This window comes from Thermobia domestica, chromosome 8 (assembly GCF_964235325.1).
Source record: "Thermobia domestica chromosome 8, izTheDome1.hap1.1, whole genome shotgun sequence".
Classification (NCBI taxonomy): Eukaryota; Metazoa; Arthropoda; class Insecta; order Zygentoma; family Lepismatidae; genus Thermobia; species Thermobia domestica.
Genome location: NC_137461.1, coordinates 241288763 through 241306891, shown reverse-complemented (window position 1 = coordinate 241306891; position 18129 = coordinate 241288763).

Sequence of the window (18129 nt, the reverse complement as noted above, 5' to 3'; positions counted from 1 at the left end):
TTCTAAGTTGCAATGTTTTCGTTCAATATTTTCTTGCTGAGGAATTTGCAAAACGAACTGACAAACCTACTGAAATTAATCGCAGGAAGCTAAGATTCCACTCCAACAACGTGACTAGTGCTAAGGTAACATAGTACTAAGGTAACAACGTGACTAGTACTTAGGAGCAAAAAGTGTTTGTCCTCGTAATTGTAAGAGAATAATTTATTTATTTAATGTACAACACAACAGGCTTAATGCCCAATTAGTGTTGTGTACATACAGTAAATGTTACATAAATAAATTTCTTAATTATTTCTACAGAAAATTTCTTGTTTCACATATGATCTGAACCTGTTTTCTGAAAGACTAAATACATCCACTTTATCAAGCTTATTTACAATATCATTGTATAATTTACACAGCCTCCACATAGGGATTTATTTAATATATTGCTCCTGGCTATCACACAACAAAATGTCCCTGTATTCTCTACTCTGGTTTTGCAAGTGGGAATCCGCAATGATATTTTCCAGACCAACTCCGTACAATCAATATTGTTATTTAATAACTTATATAAGAATAACAAGTCCAATATCCATCTTGTTTTTCAACACGTTTCCTGTCTACTTTTTCTAACATTTCTACTAGTGTGTATTTTCTCTCAATGTATAATAGCGATAACTTATATAGGAAAGTTTTCCTTGATTACGAGCTTGTAACAATATCGAAGACTTTTCCTCTCATCTCGCACTGCATACGAATAAACCTGTACTACATAGATAGTTGGTCCACGCAGCTTTTTCTTATTTTGTAGAACTAATTCCTCTTTTTATCACTTAAGAACTTGCACACGATTGGCCGACCCTTGCCTGGAAGTTTTCTGCCTGCAGGTTGACATCTCTGAGTGTAATCGTCTGAAGAGTCCAGCTGAAAACGATCCCGTAATAAATTTCGCACTTTATTTTCTGTGTTGCTCCAATTTTCACTTGATTCTTATTCAAAGCCATAAAACACTAAATTGTGCATTCGAATACGATTCTCCAGATCATCCATTTTTGTTCTGTAGACAAGAATTGTGCTGTTGAAGACTATTTAGTTCACTTTTCACTGCTAGGAATTCATTTTCCAGTACGCATACACGATTCACTAACGTCGTCATTGTTTCCCATAATTGTCGCACTTCAGACACTAAGAGCTCATTAGAGGTCCGTAAAAAATTAATCATTTCTTTGATTTCTGCTACATCATTCTTTTAAGAATTAGTTGGTCCCAGATTTTGTTCCACCCCAGAAATGATTAACAATGATGCGATTACCAAACCATAGGCATATAGCACGTTTGAATTTGTGGCTGTGTGTAGCACTTTTATTTTTATCCTTGTTATTGCCGCACTGGCGAACAAACCTATTCTACATCCTCAAAGGATTATTGAGATAGCCATTCCACGCTTGAGTGCACCACGGAGCTAAGGAAAATCACGACCCATTGCTTCGACGACCTTTGTGTCATATTAGCATCAATTTATTCAAGAATATCAGTACCTGTATTGATATGTTACGTTAAGTTACGTTTTGTAAATATGCTCACATAGACGACCATTAAAGCTATTTTTATAGTATAACTTCTTGCAAATAGATTAGCATCACTAATCTTGTAGTTAAGGAGTGAACAATAAGAGCTGAAACAAAACCTTCAGCTTCTTCTTAAACTGTTAAAAGAAATTATTTGAACGTACCCCGTTGAAGCAAATCGTATTTCCTAGTATCATTTATGCACTTAGAAACTATGAATGTAGGGAAAATTTAAGATAGTCCTACCAAAAATTATTTAGTTCTTCTTCTCTTAGTGTTCAGACCATTGCCAAAATTTGTGGAAAATTCTTATGTTGCAGCGATTTAGCTCTGAAACTAGATAAGGGTAGAAAAATAAATTCGTTTATATTTATTCCAATTATCTATAGTGCAAATACATATAGGGTTATTATAAATGACCGGAGCGATTTCGCAGCTCTATAATAAGTATATTACTGTATATATTGCGATACGTTTTTTTCACACACATAGAAAAGCTCAAAAAGGTTTTGTTAACAGTTACAAATGTTCGATATGTGCCCCTTTAGTGATTCTACAGGCATCAAGCCAAAAATCAAGTTCTTCCCTCACTTGGCGTAACATATCCCTATCAATGAGTTCAAAAGCATTGTTCATGTTTGCTCGCTGTTATGGCAGGTTTGCTGGTAGGGGAGGTGTGAGCATTGAGTCTTTCACATAACCTCCCACAAAAAGACAAAGGTCTACGGATAGGGTTAGGTCTGGAGAGCGTGGAGGCCATGACATGAAATTCTTTTTCGGCGTCTGTCGCCATCTTCCCTCATGGCTGACTGCTGCACTGTCGTGGGAGAAATTTGAAATACACCTGCAACAAACATTTTGAGGTTTTCTACGTTACTGTTGAGTTTTGATACAATATCTCAACTACTAAAGCTACAGTAAATTTATGAATTCGCTTAAATCATTTTAATAACACTGTATATTTAATAGATATTAAAAAAACAGTTGATCTATGATTTAACTGTTGATCATCAAGATTGGACTTAAGCTATCAACTTTATGTAACTTCAGGTGTTTCTATACATATCTTAATATGGTAAATATTTAATTTTACTTTATTTAATTAATATCTTGGCCAAGGGCGCTCTTACTTACGTTATACAATTGTTATACATTTGCTGTGATTTTTTGCTTTATTTCGCAGACTTACATGCAAAATATTATGTTGTATACCAGAAAACAATTATATTTAAGGAATTCTTCTTAAGCAAACTTTAAGCAACCTTAATTGAAGAAGCATCACCCGTATCAAAAATATCAATGATACCTTTCATGGGTTCAAAGTTGTTAGCAAAACAGGGAACAGCTGTAATCCGTGTACTCCATCTCGCTAAGACAGGCTGTGGTGGAAGCGGAAGTTTAGGGACTAACTCGCGAAACGCACTTGTTCGCGAGGGAGCTGTCAGAAATACCTTTTTCACATTTGACACAAGAAGGTCAACGCCAGGAAAATGATAACGAACTTCCTCTGCAATTCTATGCAGCTCGTGTGCCAGACAGGTGACATGCAGCTTCCGTGGGAATAGAACCTTAAGGGCTTTTGCTGTACTTTTCTTGTATGCAGCTCCGTCAGTAACAAAAAGAAGGACTTTATCGTATTTTACACATTCTGGCAACATAATACTCAGCGGTTTTATAAAAACCTGTGCAATTACCGTTTCATTTATTTTCCAGAACTTATGATGCAATCAAAAATGTTTGTGTGCCTTCTTCCCGTTTCAAAGTTCCAATTACAACGTTGACAAAGGAACGTCCTAGAATATCGCAAGTTTCATCAATTGAAATCCATATATTTTTGTCAGCAACACTTTTACGGATATCGTCAAAAGTTCTGCTGTGCGCGCTATCGACGCAAGTCTTTCTCAAAGATGATTCACTTTGAACATTTTGTCTTGTGTATTTCTCGAGACATTTTCTACAGGAAACATTTTCTAACTTCCATAAAGGACTGTCCGCGTTAATAAGAGCTTCATACACATCATTCGCAAAACTGTTAGTAAGCGAAGCGGGATTCGTGACTGTTCCAGGAAGATTTTGAAACTTTTCACCAGCTAATTTGCGTGTCCTTACAGAATTGTGTTTTGCAGTGCTTATATGGTGTGTTAAAAAATGCTTTTCAGCGGAAACCACAGTTCCACATAACTTTACAAAACAGTACAGAACTGTCTGTTAAAAACACAGTACGCCCGAACTCACTCACAAATTTTTCCAACTTCAGTTGCCTAGAAAGACCAACTTTCAGCATCTTGAAATAATGAAACTCACATAAATACAAGCTCTGTATCATGCACGCCTAAGATGTACAATAACTGCCTACCTGGCTACTTCTCGAAAGTAAGCATCTTCGTTTGTCATTTCAAGAACCGAACATTGCTTTAAAATTAAAAAAAAAGGAATACACACTAGCATCCCCGCTCCTCCACTTGTCACACTCCAACGGGAAGAGACAAGTTATCATCAGACACCGAGGTCGCTTGGCCAAAAAAGAGCGAGTCCGATCTGTGGTATGCTGTCTCTCATGAGTAAATAAAGCGTAGTGGAAGAGAAAAGTGTGACAATGGTAACAAATTGCTTCTAAATTGTTCTCAAATATCATGAAAATTGCAATAAGGGCACTTATGGCACTTTGCCTTAATTGCGGCCTTTAATTGAGGGGCTTAGTGGAAAAGGGGCGTATCCCACATTTGAATGTTTTAGAGAAACAGAAGGTTTTGCGTTGCAACTGACAGAAGTTTTACTATGGAAGAAAGGTACATAAATATAACAATACATATTAGAAGAAGGCCTGACATGTTTCAGAAAAAATCACCATGTATCTTACTTCTTATCTTTAAGAAGAAATATACATAAGATATGCACATGATTATGGTTGCCAAACCAATACAAGCTTTCTATATTAATGAATCAAAATGAAAGTTCCAATACGCGAATATTGATGTAACACATAGAATAACACAACAGTTAGACCATGTTTGTCTCTGTCAATAATGTTCACGTACTCCACTCAGTAAAAAAAAAAAAAAAAAAAAAAATCATACATGTTTGTATTGCCACTCAGATAACATAGTTTCGAGAACAAAAATATTTCCTTCGTACGACAGCACTCTAATATGCTAGAACCGTACACACTGTAAACACAACATTGCAGACAAGTATAATGCACATTATATTCCGCAATAAACCATTACCCAGGGTACAGTACTCGCGTCTTTGAAGAGACACTTCATTATATACAATCACTCGATATCGCTACTGTGAATATCCTCTACCCCTGCGTGGTTCGCGTTGTCATTGTTCCATTTAAGAGACCTATAATATTCGTGGTGGATGGGTGGAATGTAGTTTAACATGCTCATTAGATTATCATACTTAGGTTTCTGAATGGGTCTTCTTTCCGGATACTTGGATACCAAAACAATATCTTTCAGAGAGCGCGGTCGTCCTCTTGCTCGCTGCAAACTTAGAGTAGTCCAAGGCTCAGATGTCGAGTATGTGTATTTTACCTGGACTAGTTGGCTGCCTTTCAGAAATTTCATGCTAGTCGCTGCTCTCATATTAAAGACTTTTCCATCTTCTGTTTTCTTGCGAAATGTCAGAACAGATCGCAACGCTGATACAACCTTCATGTCTTCTGTTGTCATTTCGATGACTTGAAATGGTTTCTTTTTGCGTGCTGTCTTTATCAGAGTGGCCCATTGAGCGGGGGTGTACACAGATTGTGTTTTCCTCTTCGCTCTCTCAATAATACCGAAATCAGCATCACAGGGGAGAAATGTGTGGCCAGGAACCAAAAATCTATGTTCTATGGTCTGGAGGTCGGTGACGGCTAACAAATACAGCCAGAGTCCCATAATGACAGAATTTTTATTTTGCCCGACGCACGAATCACTGTACACTATTAAATTACGTCTGTTGTGATTATCCTCTGGTAGGTGCATTATCACTCGAAGAATACAGCTTCCAATTTCATCACTAACACGAGAAGCGACAGATTCTGGCCAGACACACATAACTGCAGAATCATCATGACAGAAATGGAACCCAAAACAATATGTCCACAACTGCCGCAAATAGAAAACAGTTTCCGTGCTTATCATCGGTGTTGGAAGTGCTTGTTCCAGATCCATAGCAACAACTATAGTGCTCCTATTAATGTATTTGGATTCCTGTTTTGCATTTCTCAAAGATTGGTAGGCTGCTTCGGCTTTACGAATGTGCATATGATATTCAGATGGTCTAGGTTCTACATGTAGCATCGAATCACAAGTTTTACATGTGTCGGTGTTTGGCATTTTAAATGCGATGTTAAATTCATTATTGAACACATATCGATATGTATGTAATTTCACTGGACCGATTTTTCTTTCTTCACATTGTTTTACATACAAATCGTACACTTGTTGCACAGAATGCACAGAAACTATATATGAACGTTCAGGGTTTGCAGCTCTGCTGTAGTGAGAACGGTATCTTGGAAACGATCTAATATGATTCCTGACAATATCTAGTTTTTCTTCCGAAATAGCATGGGGGCGGTTGTGATGTTTACCTCAACAGTCTTCTTTGGGAAAATGCAATGGTTTGGTGGGCATATCATTTGTATGTGTTCTCGATTCACCACGGGCGGTACGCAGTCTACGTTCAGTGATACCATGGGCATTGCAGAATGCTTGCTTGCATACATTAACTTCCATTCCTGATGATGAACGAAGAACATAATGAAAAGTATTGGCGCGCCTGGAGACATTTACATTTTTCCTGTCTTTAATGTACACACGTTCACATTCTGACCTCCTGATTAGCCCAAACAGATAGGCATTTTGAGTGTTGAAATCTTGCATGTTGTAAAACGAAATGAAAACATTATCTTTGGTTTCAGAATCGATATCCTTCATATATCTACACCACTCAGTTTTACAACACCTCACATCACTTCGCATTTTCTCCGGCACTTGCTTACCTGTGCGTCCAACGTAACTCTTTCCCGCGTTCCTCTTACGCTTACGTTCATTATCCTTCCAGTTGTCTTCGTTTCGTTGTCTCTTTCGTGGTTTAACAGGCGAATTACTTTCAACGTCCTGCACAGCATCCATTATTACTTTCAACACCAACATGTATCAGCGGTCACACTTGGTTGATTTCTAGACACAACCAATGACAGATAGTGTTATATCACCACAAACTCACAATATAGCTGGAAGCGGGATACGTCATTTTTCCACTCAAGAGTTGCAGCTGAAAAGGGATACGTTATTTTTCTACTAACATTTTTGACACAAAAATTTCCTCATTTTCGTCCTACGCTTATGGGATCCAAAGTATACGGAGCCGAGTCATAACACTTCTTCTCAATATACCGGATAGTTCCATGTATCCAAATATGTAGATATCTCGATTTTCCAAATTTTGTGGGATACACCCCTTCTCCACTAAGCCCCTCAATTATTAGCTGATGTTTCAGAATTTTGGATAACATTATTGTTGCCAGTAGATCTAAAATGTACGTTGTTATCATGATTAACGTCATAATAGAAAATATACTACAAAAGTTATAAATTATTTTTATTAAATATTTTTGTAAACCTGAAGATAGTTTTGTGCATATGTGATTTTTTTTTTCTTCAATTATTGATATGTTGGTCTTTTATTTAAGCGATATCGCATTGTTTGCTACATAAGGTTACAGATGCTAATGACATGAATGGCAAAATACTATGAATCTTTTTCATAATTCGTTTCATAGTGTCAACTATGGTTCTTAAAAAGTTTAGCGATAACAGAACGGTTCACTTTTCTGATTTCACATACTTGCAGTACAACGTGAAATGCCTCCTTAAAATCCAACGTTATCTATGTGAGTACCTTTTAGATTCTGAGCAACACAGACAAATCCTCTGCGAAATACAGTAATCACTGGAGACTGGTCTTGACTTGGCCAACTATTACTGTTAACGTTTTCAAAGTAATGCCTACTAGTAGAAATATCTCCATATTTCTTTTTGTGTCATTAAAATATAAATAACAAAGTTGGAATTACAATGTTAATATAGAATCCTTGATACTGAGAAACAGATTTGATCCACATGATAATGTAATTGAACAAAGATACATTCTGTGAAATTAAGTTATCATTTTTGCTTCAAAATCAATATTCTCTTCGTGAAATGTATTCATACGAGCAAAAGTGCATTCACACTTCCATTTTCATACCCTGCAATGTTAGACAACCAACAATGCTACTATGGTTTGTTGGTTGAGAACCACACAAGGCGGTTGAGAACCACACAAGGCGCTCTACAAGTTCTCTAGTTTGTTTAATAAATGTCAGTGTAGAAAACTTCAAAAAATAGCAAAATATCCATCTCTCTGAGACAAAAAGAAAATCAGTTAGAAGACACCGTTTAGTATTGACAGAGGGAGTGATATCATGAGAGAGTTACAGAGAAATTTTATTTAACCTTAGATATACCAAGCAAAAATTAATGTTCGTCAAATATTCATTTTATTTCACATTATCTTTTTATTTCACAGTATTTTGTAAAATCTCTGAATGTTTTACATTATTAGTTACAACGTTACCTTCACTTTTGTTAGTTACCAGTTTTAATTTATCTACTAAATCTTAATTAAAAAATATCAGATGGATATGATTTAACTTCCAACTTTGTTTCGCAAGAATGTTATTTTTATCGGCAAAACTATCGTGGTTTTTAGTTTTTAAATGCATTATTATTATTATTATTATTATTATTATTATTATTATTATTATTATTATTATTATTATTATTATTATTATTATTATTATTATTATTATTATTCATTTACACATTAAACCTAAGAAGAATAATTTCTGGATTTACATTACTTGTTTTGAGTGTGTTTGGAAAATGAAACGAGAAAGAAATACAACGGAAAAAGAAAAAGGCAATTCAAGAAAGTAAAAACAAGATGTGCAGTGCGTGTCGGTTCAATTTTCGAAAACCATTGCACTAAAAGAATGATGTCATATTATTAAAATATGACAAATAGTCATATTATTTGTGCACATAACATGAGTTTATGTAATTTAATCCCCAATACAAGCATGGTTTTATTACAAGCATATACGATATTAAAAGAATACGAGTTCTCTCTTGTAACATGACGTAATATATCATTCACTATCTCTTGCTATATTTTTCGTCGAGAACTATAATTTCGTAAAGAGGAATAAATAAAAAGGAATTAAAACATAATCAAATATGAATATTGACGAATGTTTAGGATTATATTTCAATTGGAGATATTTCAACTCTTTCTTTCTTTCGGTTAACATTTGCATGATTGTTGCATCTCATCACTAGATGGAGAACTTTGAGCAAAGAGAAGTCATCATACACCCTGAAAGAGCAAATTAAAAGTATTAAGTTGACTTTGAGTAGACTTGAACTCATGACCCTTTGATTTCTAACCTAGTGCCTATAACAACTTTTCATTTAACACTTTATTCACAAGCTCGTTGTTACATAAAGATCACGGTAAGAAATAACAGTATTATTCTTTGTAGCAGTGGCACTAAAAGAGGAAGGATGAAAGCGAAGTAATATTTGGGTGAAATTCACTGAAATAAGATCATTGACTAAATTCAGCGGCAGATCTGAGGACATCCCACTGAGTACCTTTTTAGAGAAATTTGAGGAAGAATTAGAACTAACTGGCATAGAAAAGGCTAATTTACTCAAAACCTTACCGCATATTTTGTTACCACCTTGCTCGGTATGACACAAAGCAATCAAAGGTAGTCTGCGTAATTATTCTGATTTTAAAAATGCGCTGACTGGAAATTTCGAGAACGGTTTTATATTAGTAGACCGGGAGGCCCAAATTAGAAACCGACGTTTTGATCCTAAAGAAAACAAAAATTTTACAGATTTCGTAATCTCAGCGTATAAAGACTTGAAACAGGCCAATCCAAATGAGCAGGTATCGCGCATGATTGCATCAATTAAAATATTATTACGGTTTAGGCTACTGCAAGTATTGATGACTTGGCAATGTATTAGTTTTAATCACTTAGTACTGATAGTTCAAAATTATGAAGGTCGGACTAGATTGTAAGGTAATAATAACACAAATCAAGCTAGCTATATTAGTGTTCGAAATGTCAATGTCAGAGAAGATTCTAATCATAATACAAGATGTAGTGTTACATTTTCTAGTAATGGCTATACGACCGAACCTAATTTCAAAAGAACTAGAAATAATAATTGTACTGCTTTTAGGAATAATGTAAACAATCGATTTAATTTTCCACATACTCCCAGACTTCGTAGTAATAACATAGGTGGCAGTAATTTTCAAAATAGAAATAAAAAATGTGTTGAAGTAAATAACAAGTAGGACTGTACTCAAGATTGTGCCATTCAATGCAACCTTACCGAATCTTTTGGTAATGTCACTTAAGTTAAATTTATGGCGTCCGTCAAAACATATTCAATTAGTTCTTGTTTTGTTTCACTTTTAAGACTGTTATAATTTCAGTTGTTATTCGTACTTCTTTTGAATTCTGTACAGTTACATTAGTGATTGCGAGGAATGCATGAGAGCATAATTTCCAATCTATATATGAACCTATTAGAATCTATTTAGGTTATGATTTCTTTGTAATTCTTACTTCATTTACATTAAATACAATCACATTTATGCATCAATATAAATATAGTCTATCAAATTTATTCTAATTTTTCCCGAATAAATTAAATTTGAAATTTGTTACGTTGTATTTTAACTTACACCAACTTTATTGTTAGCAAGTATCAATGGAACTGAATTAAAGAATCTATTTAGGACCTAAAAAAGATCAACAAACTTATACTATTTCTTTGAATATGTCCTTGTCATTGATAATTTTATAGAATTGAAATAAAATTGATTGTTGAATAAATATAAGAATGATGTTGAGATAAAATGAAAGTAATATATTGTTTTATGAATTGTAATTTTTATATATATGAAAGCTATTCGAAAAAATAAGGTAACTATGTATATGAAATGTCTAAAAGTCCAAGGATTCTTTCTTTAATTGCGATCAATTTAAAGAAGTCCTATAGTTCGGAAACAATACATGCAACGATAATGTATATTTTTATATGTACTTTTTAAGTATTATTAATATTTACTGGCAAACATGGGCGGCGATTAGGGGGGGAAGGGGGCAATTGCCTCCACTTTTTGAAATTACCCATCAATGTATATAGTTTCATTTGGAAATATAAAGTTTTGTATGTATTATTGGTTCATAGCATAAAAATGGTGGCATAAAATATTTGTCATTCGACGAGTACGTATTGGTTGTGCTCCCGTGGAATTAAGAAAACTACAGGAATTGCGTTTGGGCTGCCTCTAAAAATGACAAAAAATTAACCTATTGGAGCGCCACAATTCGAGCGTACTTTCATTTCTCTTTGCAAGGGCTCGATATGTTAGTCAGCAGCTCTGGAACTAATTGAGATAACATTTCGCAAGAAAAGTCCTTCCCAAGTTATTCTTTAATTGCACAAAAATCGACAGTTCCTAAAACGTATATTCTTCTTTCTAATAATAAGGAATATTTTTATTTGATATTTTTCAGTTTAAGATCCTGTTCAGCAGCGAAGTTATATAAGACGTGAACTTAACGATCAACGTGGAGTCCAAACCACGTGATCTCCCCCTGGGAATCCCACGTCAAAGGCGTGTATGCTAACCGCTTAGCCACGAAGGAGCTCAGTAAAGAATGTATAATTTTGCAGTGTAATATACAAATTTAGGGGTGTACATATACAGTTTTTTATATACAATTAAAATTAGTGAACTCAGCATAATTCTAGGTTTTAGGATTATTTTGTATAACTGAAATGTGGAGTGACTCTAAGTATTGCTGAGTTTTGATATATTCCAAGAAAGTGAAAAATGTACTTAATGGCAGCGAACATGTTTCGGGAAGCTGCAAAAGTATTTCTTTAAATGCCGTAGCATATGCTTATAGTATTCACTGTCATTCTAAGAGTAATAACACATATATTAGCATGCGTGGAATTAAAAAAATAAGTTGTTCATTAATTTCTAGTTTCAATATAACTTTTGCAAAACAAGAACCATTATTCATTACTATGATTATTTGATTAATATTATCCTTTCTGTTTATTTGTTTTGCAAATTTCTTATTAAATAGGCCCCTAATCTTATCACACAATTTTCCAGACAGAATTTTAAGGCGTTCATGAGCAAGGAATCAAATCTCAGGGTACAAAGGGCTAGTATCTACTTGCGTTGGTCTTGTCAATTTACTTAACAAAATATGAAACACGATATACGGTATTTTAACTGAAAAGGACAGTATCCTAATAGTTGTACAACCTTTCGTCAAACAAACTGTTACAAGCAAGCAGGAAATCTAACATTGATACCAAATATTCTGATCATGTCTTGCAACCCCCCCACTTTTAATATCTTATCGCCGCCACTGCTGGCAAATGTGGTATTTGAAAAGCACAAGCAATTAAGAAGAAGAAGAAAAATATAAAGAAATAATTTAAATATTTATATCATATCGAGTTATTTCTTAATTTCGTTGCTATGACAACTTGTTTTATCTAGTTGATATCGTTGTTATTGTAACTAAGAAAGAAAGACAGAACTAAGAGCCAACTTGTAAAGACGGGATGAATAGTATTTTAATGTGACAAACACGATATATGTTGAATTTATATATCTATATTTTCAAAAGTGCATAAGTGTGTTGTGTGATTCATGATAAGCTTGTGTGCTTTATGAATATTTAATATATTCATTTGGAAACATTGAATGTAACGTAGCAAAATATATATATATAATTAACGTTACAAGTGACTTATGACGTTTCTCAAATCAACGATTCAAATAAGGACAAACTTTATTTGTTCATTTATTTATTTTAATCGATTTAACGTTTCAGGAGAACATATTATCACCATCCGTAACATTCTACCGATTTCAAATGTGTTCCAAATTGACTAGTACGTTCGTTTCCATTATTGATCTTCATACAGTGAAAACGTGAAGAGATATTGACAGACGTCTTCTTCATAATGGATTCGGTGACCCACCAATAGGTTGATTCTGCTTTATTCGCACTCTATTAAAACCGTTAGTGCTAGAAATCGACCGTTTGCGGTTTTAACGTTGATCACTACATATGATAATTCATAATAGATAACAAGAAGCAGATTTTAGAAATCGATTCAACATAATCAGGGACGATTCTATTATGTCACTCTACCGCAAGCAGCATATATTGGATTCAAATTAATTGGATTCAAATAGAAATTATATTTCTATTTTTAATATTGGATTCAAATATCTTGGTGTCTATCCTATCTTTGCAATTGCCAAAGGAAATTGATTTGTGAAACCTTTTATGATCACGTTAGATTTATAACGGTTCCTGTAATCTTATTTAAAATGCAACGTAATATAATTTCAATAACTAAAACTATTAAATGACTAGGTAGGAAATTGGGCACGCTTTGTTGCTAAAATAATGGCAACCTATATTTTTGAGACTTCTGTATGCGTTTTTCGTTTGAAGTACTGGAAATCTGTGTTCGAGGGTCTCTTTAAGAAAATTTCCCTCGACAGACACAAATTTTTCCCTTTTTAATCAACTTTTTCCTAGTTTGTTAAGTGTCTAAATCCCATGATAGAAATTTTGTGATAAAATTAATTTATCTATATTAAAGGAAGTGCAAACCACAATTGTTTTATTCATTGGCTTAATTTGCATTCTTCTAGTTTGCCTTCACCTTTTTACAAAAAATATATATATATATATATATTCAGCCAAACATGAGCGTAAATTATGCTACTTTCAACAGACAGACCTCACACACACACATACAAACAAACTATTGCTATTGTATTGGTTTATTTTTGAAGAACAAAAAATGTAAGTGTTTATACAGCGCAATCAGCCAGCGCGAGAATTTCACTTACTTTTCACGTTTTATAGAAAAAATCCCTTATCCCTTTTGGCTAATTTTCCCTACCAAATTACATTAGATTACGGATATTTACATCAAACTACGATCAATGTTAGACACTTGGTAAGAGGCAGAGTCTAATCAAAAAGACACACTGTTCACCAGAACAATTTGTTGGCTGAATAAGAGATTAAAAGATAGCGTATAATATAGTGTTTAATATACAAAAGAAAAACACTTGAAATAGAATTATATTCAAGTAGATCTACTTCCCTTTCTTGTTTAAGTTATTAACAATTCGCACACAAATGAATATTATATTTGTGGAAATGAATTTTATTTCCATTCGTGATAATACATTCTCCTTTATTTCAGAACATATCAATGGAATTGATGCTTATCTAGCGGTAATATTCGCTATTAAAGCAAAATATGGGTCAAATGTTATAAACTATTCATGAAATGTTTATTATGTACGATATTTTCTTCCTCTAACTTCATTTATTATTAACGTTTATTTTTCTATGTGCATAGAATAGAGGAGAATAATTATTGGCAACAATTTGGGTGTATTGCGCAGTAGTATTGAGAAATATCTTGGAGACTGTAGACGGTAAGTCTTTTTTTAAAGTTAATTTTGATTATTATTCCCTTACTTTATTCGTTGCTGACTTCCAATGTCCAGTAAAAAGTCGTCCTACACTTGGACTTTATTTAATCTGCGGCTGTTTTGGCCTAATTTGGACCAAAGCTGAAGTTAAAGTAATTTATGATTTACTAAGTTGAATCAACTCAATCGCTTCGCTTCTGAGAATATCTTTCGTATGCTACAAATAGAAAAGAAAAAGAAACATACATTAAAATCTGATTACATGATGTTTTAATGTCAGTCAAAAATCTTTATTATCTTGTTGATATTCTACAATTCCAAACAGATGACTTGGTTAAAAGACGTAAAGGTTCTATGCGACGAGCAATCTTCCATCTCAATACTGTTTATCAATTGTAGCTTCTTTCGCCTAGTATAGTTTCTTGTTCTACCACATATTTCATATCATGTTAGAATGTTATGTTTTTCTTTTTAACATCAGCTCTTTCTCGACCTGCATTTTAACAATCGTTTCATTGTCTCAAGAATAGGTTCCATTTCCTCCCATAACTTTCTATTCATACGGAAAGAGTTTCAAATTAGTCACTTCCGGTTTCAATGTTTATCGACATAGAACAAAAATCTTAACGAATAAGAAGAAGCATTTTTTTTTTTTGCATGCGATCAAACATATCGATACAAAACACCATTACTATCCCAAACAAAAGGAAAACAAGAGTGATTCAAATTTAATATTACTTAAAATTTCAGTACTGATTGACACATAGGGAAGATGGTACGAGATATTGATATTCGGTTATCTATAATGAATTCACTATCCCAAGAATACGATCGCTTATCTTCATTAATCATCTACTAAAACGAGAAGTGATTGAAATAAGCCACTATCAATTTCAACAATTACTTCCATTGAACAAAAGTTGCAGTAGGTAATAACAAACGGTTCTCCACAATCGATTCAGTGTCACAAGAGAGCATATCGTCACAACTTGCAACGCACTAACAACATCGAAATTGGTTGATATGTGCTACCATGTGAAAAAAAAATGCGCGTATAGTGTAGCTTACAATTTTCCGCAATAACTGCTTTTGTAATGTATTATTTTTTGTGTGTGTTCATGGGAGAAAGAAGTTAGGAACTAATATTTCTTTAAAAATGTATGCAATAATAGTAGGAAATAAAGATGATATAAGTGAAAAATAGAAATCAATAGCAACTTTCCGTTCCTATAAACATGAAGTGAACAAAGAAATGAGAGAACACGTAGGTGGAATCAAGGTAGACGTAAAGTTTGAAACCGACATTTCACAATATTTCTGTTCTAAAATTTTAATGCACATAGTACTGCAAAGTCATTAAATGCTAATTAAGTCAGAATTATACATCCAAATTAAGTTGCAATATAATAATTCTCGTCATAAAAACCGAATCGGCAATGCGAATTTTAAGATTAGCTTATACTTTTGATAAAATGAAAAAAAAAATGTAGACGGTGTAACCTAAGTTTTTGGCCGAATTAGTAGCGAAGCGAGTTAGTACATTCCATGGGTTCTGCGCGGCAGTTCGAATCCGCCTCACTCCTTAATTTTTTTTTAGACTTTTTAAATCGCGAATTACATTAGCACACACTACATGGGTGACAATTCCCATGCCAGAAACCTCAAGTTCACACGCAATAAATAGCATTTCTGTATTACGCACCTTCAAATATGTCAATAGGTGTGTTGATCGTGAGACTAAACCCCCCTTGAAAGGTTTGCACTAATGTTTACTCTACTTATGACGATACTTCCATTATCAAATATATAGTTTTCTTTAACGTAGAATTGCATACGACAAAACAGTTGAAAATTTTCTCATTCTTTTAACTTTACTTGAGTTGACTTGAGTTGATTTTGAGTGTAACGTCCCTTTAAGTAACGCGGCTATATGAGACGTGGACCTGCTGAATAATGTGGAATCCGAACGACATTAGTTCCTGGGAATCAACCTTGGGTCTCACACGTCTTAACGTTACTTGAATTTTGACTCGAACGCTCTCGAACGGATATAAGAGGATGCACTTTCAACCCCTGAGTGTTTCAGTAAATGCTTTTTATAGTAAATACACTAATTTTACTTTTGGGAAGGTGTGACCTAAACGCTTTTTTAAATTTAAAATTTCCTTGATTTATACGTAGTCAATGTTGAACACAGTTTTCATTTTTATACATGGCAATACTAAGTTTGAAGATTTCCTCTTTTCTACCTCTAGATCCGGCCATATTGTTTGTAAAAATGTCAAATTACTGTTTTTATCCACAAAGAGAAGCTGTTCTATTAAGACTGATATCACTGAGTATTAATTTCTATTGTGAATAACGACAAATATTATGTAATAATAATAATAATAATAAGAGCTATTTTCATTACCATTATGTGCATGGAACAGCACAATTCTCTTTATTGGTTTTATTCTTTACTCCTTACAATTAAACTTCATATCAAAGCACATGATGACACAGGTTACATTTGAATGGTAGGTTGCATTCTTTGCAATTGGTCTGTTGCATGAACACAAATTCCTAACAATTACATTGTAAATTGCTTACAATGTAAGTTACATATGCTATCAAATTGTTTTAATATCGGCAAATACTGAGAGATATGTTTAATTACTTCATGCCGTAAACATCGCCAACATCCAGTGGCCTGCTTGCCAGTAATTGTCTTTCGCCGATATAGCAACGAGCATAAGGGTTGCCATTAATGTGTCACTGATTTCAGGAGTTCGTCGAGTCTAAACAATATCTAGAGTCGGGGTGTTGAAGTTACCACCACGTAACAGTGAGGACTTTATATTGGTCCGCGCTTCTCTTGTTCGCCTCGGAGAATAGCGAAGAGACCTACACGAACTATCACTAGTGATGTGCATGTGGTAATTAATATAGTTTACTTTTTCTTCACGAATTATTCCTAAAGTGAGCTCCGGGGTGAGAACCTCTGCATGTGCATTATGATGTAATAAATCTTGTGATTAGTGCGTATAAGTGTATGAATTTAGTAGGCTACTGTCGCCGATCATTAGAAAGTGAACATGGGAGAACTATGAAATAAAGTAAATAGACGAGCGTCATTGTGTAATAAAATTACATGGCGAACGCATTTTATTGGATCCCAAACGGTTATCGTCGAATATACACAGTCGAAGGAGTACTCTGATTGACCAAATTGAAAATATATGAACAACTTATTTCTGCACAAGGGAGGATTTCTTTGACGCCTCTGTGGTGAAGTCGGAAGAACACGCGCTTGGATATGCTTGGTGGTTCACGCCCAGACGAGGGTCATTTTTTTAGCATTTGTTACTCACCTTGATGTAAAGGAATGGCGCATATAGGCGATTTAACATATTTTCAGTTAGTAATTTTGGGATTCATTGGCGTTTTGTTGCGTCTCTGCCGATAGTGGAATAATATTTGCAACCAAAGTAGGGACGACAATTTTTAGCGAGATGTTGTTAGCTGCCCATCGACGCTTATTTTATGGGGACGTAACTTCTTTAATCTGAATGAGCATCAGAGGTAATTCTTTTCTCGCATTTAGAAACATTAATTAAAACATTGAAATAAAACAAACATTTCTCTTTAAGATATTGAGGGAATAGTTCTTAACTATTAAAATATCATAAAAACATGTGAGTGGAGAATACGGTTATGTCAGTGTTAGCTATGTAAAAATACAAAATATACAACTTCAATCTTATTAGCAATTTCTAGTAATAAGCATAATAATGAATTTAACTTGCCTGTGGGCTGTAAAAGAACCAAAATATTTCAATAAAGAAATAATAATGATAGAAATAAAAATTTCACTTCCAAGTACAATAGTAAAGCAATGAAATGAAACTACTTCAAACTCTGTACAGTTGTTTTGGTGATGGAGGATGATGAAAATAGGTTATGGTGG